This window comes from Phyllobates terribilis, unplaced genomic scaffold, assembly GCF_046119375.1.
Source record: "Phyllobates terribilis strain yellow unplaced genomic scaffold, ASM4611937v1 Scaffold_2__4_contigs__length_985480577, whole genome shotgun sequence".
NCBI lineage: Eukaryota > Metazoa > Chordata > Amphibia > Anura > Dendrobatidae > Phyllobates > Phyllobates terribilis.
The window spans coordinates 107,644,722-107,658,814 of record NW_027362762.1 but is presented as its reverse complement, the minus strand read 5'-3'; the positions used below and the strand labels follow the sequence as shown (position 1 = coordinate 107,658,814).

Sequence of the window (14,093 nt, the reverse complement as noted above, 5' to 3'; positions counted from 1 at the left end):
CTTGTTGTTACCTCCTCTCTTTGGGGGCCCGCAAAAAGCGGGATGCCACTAGTGGGGGTAGTCGGCCCTGGAAGCCCCGAAATCGCAGCTACTCTATTCCCGGCGGCCAGCGGAAGGATGAGGACTCTTGAGTACTTGCTGGGACTGTTCTATATGATATTGCTTGCTGGTGGTTCAATAAATTATTGCCACACTGTTTTACTCTAACCCTGTGTTGTCTGAGTAGTGTTATGCCAATGGAAGACCCCGTGTATTCACAGATGCATATTACATATTTTTGTCAATGGGTGGTGTAAGGTGGCTAATGGTCGGTAGTCGATGGGAGGTACAGGTGCTTCTCACAAAATTATAATATCATCAAAAAGTTAATTTTATTTCAGTTCTTCAATTCAAAAATTGAAACTTATATATTATGTAGAGTCAATACAAACAGAGTGATCTATTTCAAGTGTTTATTTCTGTTAATGTTCATGATTACGGCTTACAGCCAATGGAAACACAAAAGTCATTATCTCAGTAAATTAGAATAATTAACAAAAAAACACCTGCAAAGGCTTCCTACCCATTTAAAAAGGTCCCTTAGTCTGTTTCAGTAGGCTCCACAATCATGGGGAAGACTGCTGACTTGACAGATGTCCAGAAGGCAGTCACTCACACACTCCACAAGGAGGGTAAGCCACAAAAGGTTATCGCTAAAGAAGCTGGCTGTGCACAAGCAACCAGGATAACCGTAGCCTTGAAAGGATCGTTAAGAAAAGGCCATTCAAAAGTTTGGGGGACTGCTGCTGTAGTGATTGCTTCAAGAGCCACCACACACAGACGTATCCAGAACATGGGCTACAAGTGTCGCATTCCTTGTGTCAAGCCACTCATGACCAATAGACAACGCCAGAAGTGTCTTACCTGGGCCAAGGAGAAAAAGACCTGGACTGTTGCTCAGTGGTCCAAGGTGTGGTTTTCAGATGAAAGTAAATTTTGCATTTAATTTGGAAATCAAGGTCCCAGAGTCTGGAGGAAGACTGGAGAGGTCACAATCCAAGCTGCTTGAGGTCTAGTGTGAAGTTTCCACAATCAGTGATGGTTTGGGGATCCATGTCATCTGCTGATGTAGGTCCACTGTATTTTATCAAGACCAAAGTCAGCGCAGCCATCTACCAGGAAATTTTAGAGCACTTCATGCTTCCCTCTGCCGACAAGCTTTTTGGAGATGGAAATTTCATTCTCCAGCAGGACTTGGCACCTGTCCACACTGCCAAAAGTACCAATACCTGGTTTACACACAACAGTATCACTGTGCTTGATTGGCCAGCAAACTCCCCTGACCTTAACCCCATAGAGAATCTATGGGGTATTGTCAAGAGGAAGATGAGAGACACCAGACCCAACAATGCAGACGAGCTGAAGGCTACTATTAAAGCAACCTGGGCTTCCATAACACCTCAGCAGTGCCACAGGCTGATCGCCTCCATGCCACGCCGCATTGATGCAGTAATCGATGCAAAAGGAGCAAGTATTGAATGCATCTACTGAACATACATTTCAGTAGGCCAACATTGAGGATTAAAAAAAAAATTCAAGCTGTTGTTATAAAGTATTCTAATTTACTGAGATAATGACTTTGTGTTTTCATTGGCTGAAAGCCATAATCATCAATATTAACAGAAATAAACACTTGAAATAAATCACTCTGTTTGTAATGACTCTATATAATATATGAGTTTCACTTTTTGTATTGAAGAACTGAAATAAATTAACTTTTTGATGATATTCTAATTTAGTGAGAAGCACCTGTATGTATCACAGAGATGGCTGGTCTCTGTGATGTAACCCGGAGTATTTTCTCTAGTGCACACACACACTAAGAGGACTAATTGGTGCACCTGGGACCGGGTTACGGGTAGCTGTGAAGAGTTGGGCGAGTGTAGCTACCCATATACCTCACCTCTGGGTGTGACTACCAGCCTATATAATGGAAGCTCTTGTTTGGCACATGGTCTGTGCTTGGAGGGAGAAGGCCTCCTGTGTGTTGTATCCAGACTGAGCTGTGTGCTGGATGCTTACCAGCCTGTGTGACAACAGGTCCGGTTTACCAGAGACTAAAAGGACTGTTTTATTTTTGCTTATGCCTGGACTAAAGGCTGTTTGTTTGCATTTTTCTTTTGATGGCTTATGAAGCCAATAAACCGATATGGACATTTAAAGAAACATGCCTCCTTTTTGCCTCTCATTGCACCTGAGTGAGTACAATCCCTACAATTGGTGTTAGACATGCGGGTAGCGTTCCCAGTAGACACGTGTGACTGCTATAAGAGGGACTGCATGTCCTGAGTGAAGTCTGCCATAAGCCAGCAAGTGACACCGGATAAGATGGAGGACCTGCTCAAGCATCTCTTGCAGGTGCAGCAGACGCAGCAAGCAACAGCAGATTGCACAACAGAAGATGGCACAACAGGAGACCACCAAATTGCTTATGCAGCAGCTCCAGCAGCAGGCCCAACAGGACCAGTGCCGACAACAGCAGCAGCAGATCGATTTGATAGCAGAGCTGGATAATACATTTAAAACTTTTCTAGGCTGGTGTTCACAGTTTGGGACTTAGTCCTTTGTCTGCTCTTATTCACACATTGAGGTCAACTTTGACACATGGTAAGGTTTTTAATATTAGACAGTGTAGGACCGTCCCCAACGGGTTCACCTTGTCGATGGATGGATGGCTTATATACTATTTTTGATCAAAAACAGTGTTACTAAGAACTCTGTTTTATTTAAATGCACTTGCTTTTTATTTATTTACAGCAGGGTTCTTGTTCATTTTGCTTCTTGTAGGTTTTTCAGAGGTGATTCATGGCTGGGCAACAGCTCCGACGACAAGGGCAGTGGGCGATTTTTCCATTTGGAAGGCGGTAAGAGGAGCCCTGCAGAAAATGACCCCGGAGGATGATATAGAGGTCTTCCTGACCATGTTTGGAAGGGTCACCGAGAGGGAGAAACCTCCACCAGAGCAGTGGGCCGAGGTGCTGGCACCATACTTGATGGGGGAGCCCCAGAAGGCGTACTATGACTTGGCTCTGTAGGACGCCAAGGAGTATGGGAAACTCAAGACTGAGATTTTGGCGCGCTTGAGGGTGACGATGACTGTCAGGGCACAACAGGTCCACCGCTGGGCGTATTAACGGGACAAACCCCCTCGCTCCCAAATGTTTGACCTTTTGCATCTTGTCCAAAAATGACTACAGCCGGAGTCCTCTATGCCTGCGCAGATGATGGAGCGAGTGGTAATGGACAGGTTTGTGCACTCCCTGCCGAGACCGGGTTGGTACAGACTTGGGTTGCCCAGGGTGATCCCCAGAATACCGATTAACTGATTGGACTGGTCGAGAGATACCAGGGGGTCGAGGGTTCCTTGGGAAGGCAGCCCACTCCATACTGGGTGTCCCAAGAGGGGGCGGAGGCCCAAAAGGGGGTGGGGCTTCCAAGGTCCAAAGGGGCCGGGGAGGTGGTGCCCAAGGTCCCTTCGGGTGATGTAATTTGCTGGAGGTGCCATGGCACAGGCCACATAGACGCCCGTTGTCCCCTGATCCCCGAGCAGATGGACTGCAGCATAGGACACCGCTTTTCATATTATGTGTATCCGCCTGCAGTATGAACTGTCCACCCAGCGAGGGGCCACAAGCGTGTCCCATGACAATAAAAGGGCGGCAGGGAACAGCGCTGCTAGACTCCGGGAGTCTGGTGACCCTTATGAGGGCCACTCTTCCCCTCCAACTGATCCCGGGAAAAAAAGTCGGAGTATGGTGCATTCATGGCAATGCTAAGGACTATCCGATGGCCAGAGTGGACATTGAAACAGCCCACGGTACCGAGTCCCACGAGGTCGGCGTCGTTCAGGACTTGTTGCACCCTTATTTATCATTATAGACCAGGACTTTTGTTTATTTTGGGATCTGTGGGGAAAGGGTTCAGGGTTTGCTGGCTAAGAAGCCAGGTAACCCTGAAGAGGTATCACCACACCCAGAATCTGACGGGTTTCCCATTTGAGTTCTTGTGGGGGATGAGGAGGTAGTGTCCCCTGAGCCTGACATACCAGAGTTAGGGGTGACCAGCAAAAATTTTGGGTCCGCCCAACATAGGGACCTAAATATGAAGGAAGCCTTTAGTAATGTCACTGTCATAGATGGGGTTGCACAGGAGCCGGGGGGGTGACACAAAGTTTCCCCATTTTATGATGAGTGGGGAGTTGTTGTGCCGGGTCACGAAAGTGAGGGAGGAGTGTGGGGAGCAGTTAATAGTGTCAGGTCCCATCATAGATGGAAGGTGTTGGACATGGCCCATTCACATGTTTTGGGGGGACATCTGGGAATGGAAAAAACACAGGAACGGATTGCGCAAAGGTTCTAATGGCCCGGGTGTCACCAGGAAATATTGAAGTATTGCAGTTCTTGCCCTATGTGCCAACTAACCGCCCCCCACCTCTCACTTTCGAAGTCCCCTCATGCCATTGCCCATCAGTGAAGTGCCGATTGAGAGAATTGCTATGGACCTGGTTGGTCCCCTGGTTAAATCTGCTCTCGGGCATCAATAAATATTGGTTATCCTGGACTATGCCATACGCTATCCTGAAGCGATTCCACTGAGAAACTCCTCCACAAAGAATATAGACTGCGAGTTGGTCCACATTTTTTCTCGAACAGGCTTACCAAATGAGATCCTGACTGACCAGGGAACTCCCTTTGTGAGTAAGGTGATGAGAGAGCTATGCAAGGTCCTGCAAATCTCCCAACTGAGGACTTCAGTATACCATCCTAAGACAGATGGCCTTGTGGAAAGGTTTAACAAGACTCTGAAGAGTATGCTCAGGAAGGCCATAGAAAAGGACGGTAGAGACTGGGATTGTCTGCTACCGTATTTATTGTTCTCCATCCGGGAGGTTCACAGGCCTCTACGAAGTTCTCGCCATTCGAAACTCCTGTATGGCCGACATCCGCGGGGTCTCCTGGATGTCGCAAAGGAAACCTGGGAAGCCGAGGTCATGCCCCACAGAAGAGTCATCGAGCACATCGCTCTGATGCAGGAGAGGATAGCGAAGGTGATGCCCATCATAAAGGAACATCTCCTCCAGGCACAAGAAGCTCAGGCCAGGGTCTATAACCGGTCAGGCAAGGTGAGGCAATTCAATCCAGGAGACCGAGTCCTCGTGCTAATTCCTAAGGTGGAGAGTAAGTTCTTGGCCAAATTGCAAGGGCCGTATGAGGTGGTGGAAAAAGTTGGTGAAGTGAACTACAAGGTTCTTCTACCAGGACGACGTAAGCCGTACCAGATATACCACGTCAACCTCATCAAGCCTTGGCAAGACAGAGAGGCTGTGGAGGCTCCATGCTTGCTGGGCAAGCCAGAAGGTGTGTAACATACCTGGCGGCGTCCTTGCATAGTGGTCCATCTCCCACTGTTTAAGAGCGCGCACTTGATCTCCAGTTCAGTCTGCTAGCCTGGCTTCCCTCCATGCTGTCTGCTTGCCTCTGTGTCTGCTGTTTAAGGGCGGTGCCCGATCACTTCCTGGTTCTTGTACCTGCTGCGGGCACACCCCTTGTGCGTCCTCAGCCTATTGCTGTCTGTCACCTGGTATTTAACCCAGCTGCTCCAATGAATCCCTGCCTGAGCATTGTGTTTCATTCAGTGTGCTCTCTCACTCTGAATGTGCCAGGTCCCCATCTGTGTTTGCTTGCCTGCCCTTCCTGGAGGCTGTATTTCCAGGCCTGTCTGAACACGCTCCTTGCCTGTTTGTTCCGCCTTCTAGGGGCCGCATACCTAGACCCGCTCCTGTATCTAGTCTGTCCTGTCTGAACACGCTCCTAGCCTGTTCCTCCCGCCTTCTAGGGGCTGCATACCTAGACTCGCTCCTGTATCTTGCTACTGTGTCTGTTCTTGTCTGTATACTCTTCTAGCCTGTTTCCTGTGTCTGTACCTTTCCTTTTTCTGCAGAGTCTGAACTTGTACCTTACTCCTGCTCGTTGTCACTGTACTTCCGTTTGTGAGTTTGTGGTCCACTCGCTACTTCACTGTAAGTACCCTGTGGGTATCTGGTTCTGCCTTTCCCTTCCTGCCTGTTCCGTGTGTACAGAGCCCTGTCCCCCCTGCTCTACCCTTTGCTCACTGCTCCGGCAGTCTCGCTCCGCTCTGACCCTTTGCTCACTGCTCCGGCAGTCTCGCTCCGCTCTGACCCTTTGCTCACTGCTCCGGCAGTCTCGCTCCGCTCTGAACCTTTGCTCACTGCTCCGGCAGTCTCGCTCCGCTCTGACCCTTTGCTCACTGCTCCGGCAGTCTCGCTCTGCTCTGACTACTCTTGCTTACTGCTCCGGCAGTCTCGCTCCGCTCTGACCCTTTGCTCACTGCTCCGGCAGTCTCGCTCTGCTCTGACTACTCTTGCTCACCGCTCCAGGCGGCCTCGTCCTGCTCTACTCTTGCTCACCGTTCCAGGCGGCCTCATCCTGCTCTACTCTCACTCACCACTCCAGGCAGCCTCGTCCTGCTCTACTCTCGCTCACCGCTCCAGGCGGCCTCGTCCTGCTCTACTCTCGCTCACCGCTCTAGGCGGTCTCGTCTTGCCCTGCTCTCGCTCACCACTCTGGGCGGCTTTACTCTGCTGTGTTTGTCCGCCACATCTGTGGTTCTGTTCCTGAGTCCCAGTGTGTACTGGGTCTTATCCCGCCTGTGTTCCTACCTGCTAGTGCCTCCCTGTCTGTACTCTAGCCGTGCTTGCCTGTACCCCCCTGCCTGCATACCCGCCTGCCTGCATACCAGTCGTGCCTGCCTGCATACCAGTCGTGCCTGCCTATACTCACCAGTCTGTGTGCCAGCCTAACCTGTCTGTTCCTGTATTCCCCTGTGTGGGTCAACAGCCGTGTCCGGGGTCTGTCCTGGAGTAGCACCTGGTCCCTCTGCTCGGTTCCTCCTTGGTGCACTGGTGTCGTATGCCGTCGTGCGACCCTGGTCGGATCGGGTGAATACCTAGTTACGTCCCTCCAGGCATTCACTCTCCGGCATGGTCCAGTGGAATCACACGCACACGCCGCTCAGCCCGGGCGTGTGCATTACAAGGTGATGTTGGAGGAGTCGCCATAGCGGAAACGCTAACGAAGGCCCAGAAACAGCAGTGTTGGGAGTTGCTACAGAAGAACCGGGATCTGTTTTCGGAACTGCCGGGCTGCACAGGGGTCATAGAACACGAGGTTCTGATGGAGCCACATGTACGGGTGAACTTGAAGCCCTATTGGATACCTGAGGCCTGACGAGAATTGATCTCCAAAGAGGTAGCTCGTATGCTGAAGCTCGGGGTCATTGAGCAATCCAAGAGCGGGTGGTCAAGCCCGATTGTCCTGGTACCAAAGCCTGATGGGGAATGGAGGTTCTGCAATGACTATCGGAAGTTGAATGAGGTTTCCAAGTTCAATGCATATCCCATGCCACGCGTCGATGAGTTGATCGAGCAACTTGGGCCAGCAAGGTACATAACCACCTTGGATTTGACGAAGGGTTATTGGCAGATCCCCATGGCACAGGGAACCAAAGAGAAGACTGCGTTTTCTACGCCGGACGGATGCTTCCAGTATGTCCAAATGCCGTTTGTACTGCAGGGGGCCCCTGCCACCTTCCAGAGAGCTATGGATCAAATCCTTGCTCCCCATAAGCAATACACCACAGCATACCTCGACGATATTGTTATCTTCAGCCTGGACTGGTGAAGTCATCTGGAAAAGGTCCAAGCGGTGTTTAGTGCTCTAAGGAAGGTGGGGTTTTCAATAAACCTGAAGAAATGTGCCATGGGGAAAGAAGAAGCCAAATATCTGGGTTATATAGTTGGTAGAGGTGAGATCAAACCCCAAATCAGTAAAGTGGAGGCAATTCAAACCTGACTGAGACCGCTGTCAAAAAAGCAAGGTAGAGCCTTCCTGGGGATCGTGGGATACTATAGGAGGTTCATCCCAAACTTCGCCATGATGGCTGCACCCCTGACTGACCTCCTTAAAGGGAGAAAATCAGCAATGGGCAAGTGGACTGCAGAGGAGGAGTCAGCCTTCAAGAAATGAAGGTGGCGCTGTGTAAGCAACCGCTCCTGGTGGCCCCCGACTTTAAGAAAGAGTTCATACTCCAAACGGACACCTCAGATGTCGGTTTTGGAGCAGTCCTTTCCCAGGAGATACACGGGGAGGAGCACCCTGTCTTCTACCTGAGTAGAAAGCTGTCCTCCTGTGAGAAAAATTATTCGGTCATAGAGAAGGAGTGCTTGGCCATAAAGTGGGCGGTGGACATGTTACGGTACTACCTCTTAAGTCGAAAATTTAGATTAGTATCCGACCATGCCCCACTCAGATGGATGAGGGAAACAAAGGAAAAAATTGTCAGGGTCACCAGCTGGTTTTTAGCCCTACAGGATTTCAACTTCCATGTAGAGCATAGAGCAGGGAAGCTACATGGTAATGCAGATGCCCTCTCGAGAATACCCTGTCTTGCAGTAGAAGGTGCGAAGTCCCACGGCTTTAGGCAGAGAGGGAGGTATGTAAGGTAGCTAATAGTCACATAGTCAATGGGAGATATGTATCACAGAGATGGCTGGTCTCTGTGATATAACCCAGAGTATTTTCTCTAGTGCACACACACACACTAAGAGGACTAATTGGTGCACCTGGGAGCCAGGTTACTGGTAGCTGTGAAGAGTTGGGCGGGTTTAGCTACCCATATACAGAACAGACCAAAAGTTTGGACACACCTTCTCATTTAAAGATTTTTCTGTATTTTCATGAATTATATACTTAACAAAAAAGTGTGAAACAACTGAAAATGTGTCTTATATTCTAGGTTCTTCAAAGTAGCCACCTTTTGCTTTGATGACTGCTTTGCACACTCTTGGCATTCTCTTGATGAGCTTCAAGAGGTAGTCACCGGAAATGGTTTTCACTTCACAGGTGTGCCCTGTCAGGTTTAATAAGTGGTATTTCTTGGGTTATAAATGGGGTTGGGACCAGAGACTTTGCTAAAAGGACTGTTTTACTTTTGCTTATGCCTGGACTAAAGGCTGTTTGTTTGCATTTTTCTTTTGAGGGTCTATGAAGCCATAGACCGCTATGAACATTTAAAGAAACTTGCCTCTCATCGCATTGTAAAAATATATATATAAAAAAAAAAGAAAAAATAATCCAAGAAAAAAAAAATATATATATACTGTACCCATAAATAAATATTAGTATGAAAAAAACAAAACAACAACAATAAAAGTTCACATATTTGGTATCGCGTCCGGAACGACCTGACCTATAAAAGTGTCCTATTAGTTAACTCCTTTAGTGAGCACTGTAAAAAAAAAAAAAAAAAATGAAGCAAAAAACTATGAAAAACGATGCTTTATCATCATACCGCCAAACAAAAAATGGAATAAGACGCGATCAAAAAGACAAATGTAAATATAAATGGTACCGCTGAAAACACCATTTTGTCCCGCAAAAAACTAGCCACCATACAGCTCCATCAGCCGAAAAATAAAAAAGTTATAGCTCTCAGAATAAAGTGATGCAAAAAATAATTTTGTAAAAGCGACAAACATAAAAAAAGATATAAATTTAGCATCGCTGTAAACGTACTGACCCGAAGAATAACGCTGCCTTATCAGTTTTACCACATGCGGAAGGGCAAAAAAAAAAAAAAAAAACAATTCCTGAATTGTTGGTTTTTGTTTATTCTGCATCGCAAAAATTGTAATAGAAAACGATCAAAAAATGTCACGTGCCTGAAAATTGTACCAATAAAAATGTCAACTTGTTCCGCAAAAAACAAGCCCTTACATGACTTTGTCAGCCAAAATATGGAAAAATGATTGCAAAAACTAGTCTTTGACAAAAAAAAAAAAGTCTTGTAGTGTGTGACAGCTGTCAAACATAAAAACCCGATATTAATCTGGTATCAATGTAATCGCACCCACCTGAAGAATAAAGTCGTCTAATCACTTATACCGCACGAGGAACGGCATAAAAAATAAACTCTAGGGTTATGGTTGTGTTAGGGTTGTGCTAGAGTTAGGGATTGTGCTAGGGTTAGGGTTGTGCTAGGGTTACGGTTAGGGTTGCGCTAGGGTTAGGGTTGTTCTAGGGTAAGGGTTATGGTTAGGGTTGTGGTTATGGTTGTGCTAGGGGTAGGGTTGTGCTAGGGTTAGGGTTACGGTTAGGATTAGTGTCAGGGTTGTGTTAGGGTTGGGGTTATTTTTGTGTTGGGGTTGGGATTCTTTCAAAAGTAAATAAAAAAATAATGATGACGATATGGCAACTGCTGTTGAGCGCAAGTGCTTGCTACTTGAGTTTGCATCAGGTGCTCAGGTATGCATCGCGGGCACTCGAGTGACATGCTCGAGTCTCCGTTCCATATGTTTTGCGGCTGTTATACAGCCTGCCATGCACGGGCAATTCCAGCATGGTTTGTTTTTTTGGGTGTCTAACAACTGTGAAAGGTGGGGTGGGGACGCGAGCATGTCACTCAAGCACCCGGGATACTTGGTGCATACCCAAGTACCCGATGCAAGCTCAAGTAGCGAGCACTGCGCTCAAGACTAATGACAACATATTCAATATGATGACCTAATGTTATCAAATTCTGTGTCGTACCTCTGGGTTCAAAATGTTCACTATACCATTTGATAAAATCCTTGAGGGGTCTAATTTCCAAAATGGGGTCACTTGTGGGCGGTTTCCACCGTTTAGGCACATCAGGGGCTCTCCAAAAGTAACATGGCACCCGCTCTCGACTCGAGATAATTTTGTGTTCAAAAAGTCACACAGTGCTCCTTCCCTTCAGAACCATGCCGTGCGACCAATGTATTTTCCCCACATATGGTGTATCAGCATACTCAGGAGAAATTGCACAACAGTTTTTGGGGTCCATCTTCTCCTCTTACCCTTGTGAAAATAAAGAAATTGGGGCTAAAAGATAATTTTTGTGGAAAAAGTTAGATTTTTTTATTTTCACGGCTCTACGTTATATACTTCTGTGAAGCACCTGGGAATTCAGGGTGCTCACCATACATCTAGAAAAGTTTCCTGAGGGGTCTAATTTACAAAATGGAGTCAGTTGTGGGCAGTTTCCACTGTTTAGGCACATTAGGGGCTCTCCAAACGCGACATGGCATCCGCTAATTATTCAAGCAAATTTTACATTCAAGAAGTCAAATGGTGCTCCCTCCCTTCCAAACCCTGCCATGTGCCCAAACAATGGTTTTCTCCCACATATGGGGTATCGACTTGTGCAATTTCTCCTGTCATCTTTATGAAAATGCAAAATTGGGGGCTGAAAAACATTTTTGTTGGAAAAATTTGAAAATTTTATTTTTACGGCTCAGTGTTATAAACTTCTGCGAAGCACCTGGGGGTTAAAGGTGCTCACCACACATCTAGATAAGTTCCTTGAGGGGTCTAGTTTACAAAATGGTGTCACATTTGGGGGTTTCTACTGTTTAGGCACATCAGGGGCTCCCAAATGTGACATGGCATCCACTAATTATTCAAGCAAATTTTACATTCAAAAAGTCAAATGGTGCTCCTTCCCTTCCGAACCCTACTGTGTGCCTAAACAGTGGCTTTCCCCCAGATATGGGGTATCGGCTTACTCAGGAGAAATAGCACAACAATTTTAGGGTCCATCTTTTCCTGTTACCATTGCGAAAATAAAAAATTTGGGTCTAAAGTAACATTTTTGTGAAAAAGTTAAATGTTAATTTTTTTCTTCCACATTCCAAAAATTCCAGTGAAGTACCTGAAGGGTTAATAAACTTCTAGAATGTGGTTTTGAGCACCTAGAGGGGTGCAGTTTTTAGAATGGTGTCACTTTTGAGTATTTTCTATCAAAGGCCCCCTCAAAGTCACTTCAAATGTGATGTTGGTCCCTAAAAAAAATGGTTTTGTAAATTTTGTTGCAAAAATGAGAAATCACTGGTCAACTTAACAAAAAAAAATTTTGGTTCCAAAATTGTGCTTATGTAACCTAGACATGTGGGAAATGTTATTTATTAACTATTTTGTTTGAGATATCTCTCTGATTTAAGGGCATGAAAATTAAAATTTTTGAAAATTGCTACATTTTCTAAATTTTCGCTACATTTCCATTTTTTTCAAAATAAACGCAAGTCATATCGAATAAATTTTACCATAAAGTACAATATGTCACAAAAAAAAACAATCTCAGAATCAGTGGGATAAGTTGAAGCGTTCCAGAGTTATTACCTCATAAAATGACAGTGGTTAAAATTGTAAAAATTGGCCTGGTCATTAACGTGCAAACCAACTTTGGGGGTAAAGGCATTAAAATCGAAAGTTGTTCAGCAGTGTCATCAGCTCAGAACTGGCAGTAACCAATGGGACCCAACTACACCCATCTATTATTTAGAGAAATCTGGCAAGAATTCTTCATGGAAGAATTGTGGCCAATAACCATACATTTGTCATGGAAACAAGGCCAAGTGACTCAGCTATGCATGAAAACATAGGAACCAGGATGCAGAAAAATGGCAGCAGGTGCTCTGGGGTCATGAGTCAAAATGTGAACTGTCTGGCTGTTTCAGAAGGCAGATTGTTCACAGAAGGGCCAAAAAGCGGTACAATACCAAGTGTCTGCAGGCAACAGTAAAGCACAGTGGAGGTTCTTTGCACATTTGTAATAGTGGGGAAGGATGTAGCCTTCCCTAGGCACTGAAGTAGTTAAGGAAAATGTTCCCTTAGTTAATCCTCTCTGAACTGTGGTAGGCCAAGCTAAGGGGTTAGCTTCAGTGGTTCCAGTCAATAGAGTAGAGGGGGAACTTAGTGCCCGGATCAAGCCTTGAGTGATATAGAGCTTGTTCCTGGCATAATTCATTGTGGGCTGCAGTACCTGTAAACAGCCACAAGATGCCACTGTCCTGGGTGCAGATGTCAGGTTGAGTCTGCTAGCAGTGTTCCAGACAGGGATAAGTTAATGCCATGTGATGACAGCTCACTGAGGGTGGGCACATTAGGAAAATCTCTGTTTAGTTTCCAGAATCAGGAAGTGATTCTTCAGTAAGAGATTGGACAGTAAATCGTTCAGGCAGCCTGACTATAGTGGCTGCTAGGGTAGACGGGAGCTCCATACCCTCAGACAGTGGGATCACCAGTGTGCAAGTCTCCCCACATAAGAGCACGAGACCTGTCAGCCGGCCGGAGAAACTCATCAGAGGTAGTGAGGACTGGGGGCACTTCTAGTCTGCAGGAAGCAGAGGAAGATAAATAGGACTCCAGGCTAAGACGTGAGGGAGAGATATCGGATCCAGGTCACTGTCAGTACTACAGAAGAGTCTCTTGGGCCAGAGATTAGAGTCACAGAGATGCTTCACTTAAAGAGGGAACCAGGGCTGAAGGAGTTACCAGCGCCTGTGAGAGAGATGATAACCTGTCGGGCCTTATCCATTATATCTTCCTGTAAATATTGTACATGTTCCTCTTCCCCAAGTAAAGTCCAAGTTCTGCTTAAGAACCTCGTGTCCTCTGAATTTATTGCTGCCCTGGTCCCAGAAGAGAAATGCCTGGAGACAGCCGCGATCGGATGGCTTGAAGTAAGTGAAGAGCACTACATACACAGCCACACTTCAGAGAGAGGACACGTATTGTCTGTAGGGTGCCATAGCGAGAGGGGGCTACAGCTCGCCCACGACTACCTCACTGGGGCACCTTACATATTTAGGGCTGCATATCAGCAAATAGAGTTGGAGATTTGGTCAGGATTAATGGTGTTCTCAATGCTGAGAAATACTGGCAGCTACTTATCCATCATGAAATACCATCAGGGAGGCGTCTGATTGGCTCCAGATTTATTCTAAAGCAGAACAAGGACCCCAAACATACAACCAATGTTTAAGAATTATCTTTGAAGTAAAGAAGAACAAGGAGTCCTGGAAGTGATGATATGGCCCCACACAGAGCCCTGACCGCAACATCATCCTGAGCCCAGAGATTGGTTACAGCAGTGATGTGCATTACCTACATGATGTCATTGCTGCAACCAAAACTTTGAGACCCAAGCAATGGAGGGAACGAGGCGCTAGACCC

At 46.6% G+C, this 14,093-nt stretch overlaps 1 protein-coding gene across 2 annotated transcripts in view; it reads right to left on the bottom strand.

Annotated features, from left to right (window-relative positions):
• The window catches only part of MTUS2 (microtubule associated scaffold protein 2), an 833,540-nt gene that overhangs the window by 467,539 nt on the left and 351,908 nt on the right, over window positions 1-14,093 (bottom strand). The window lies entirely within an intron of this gene.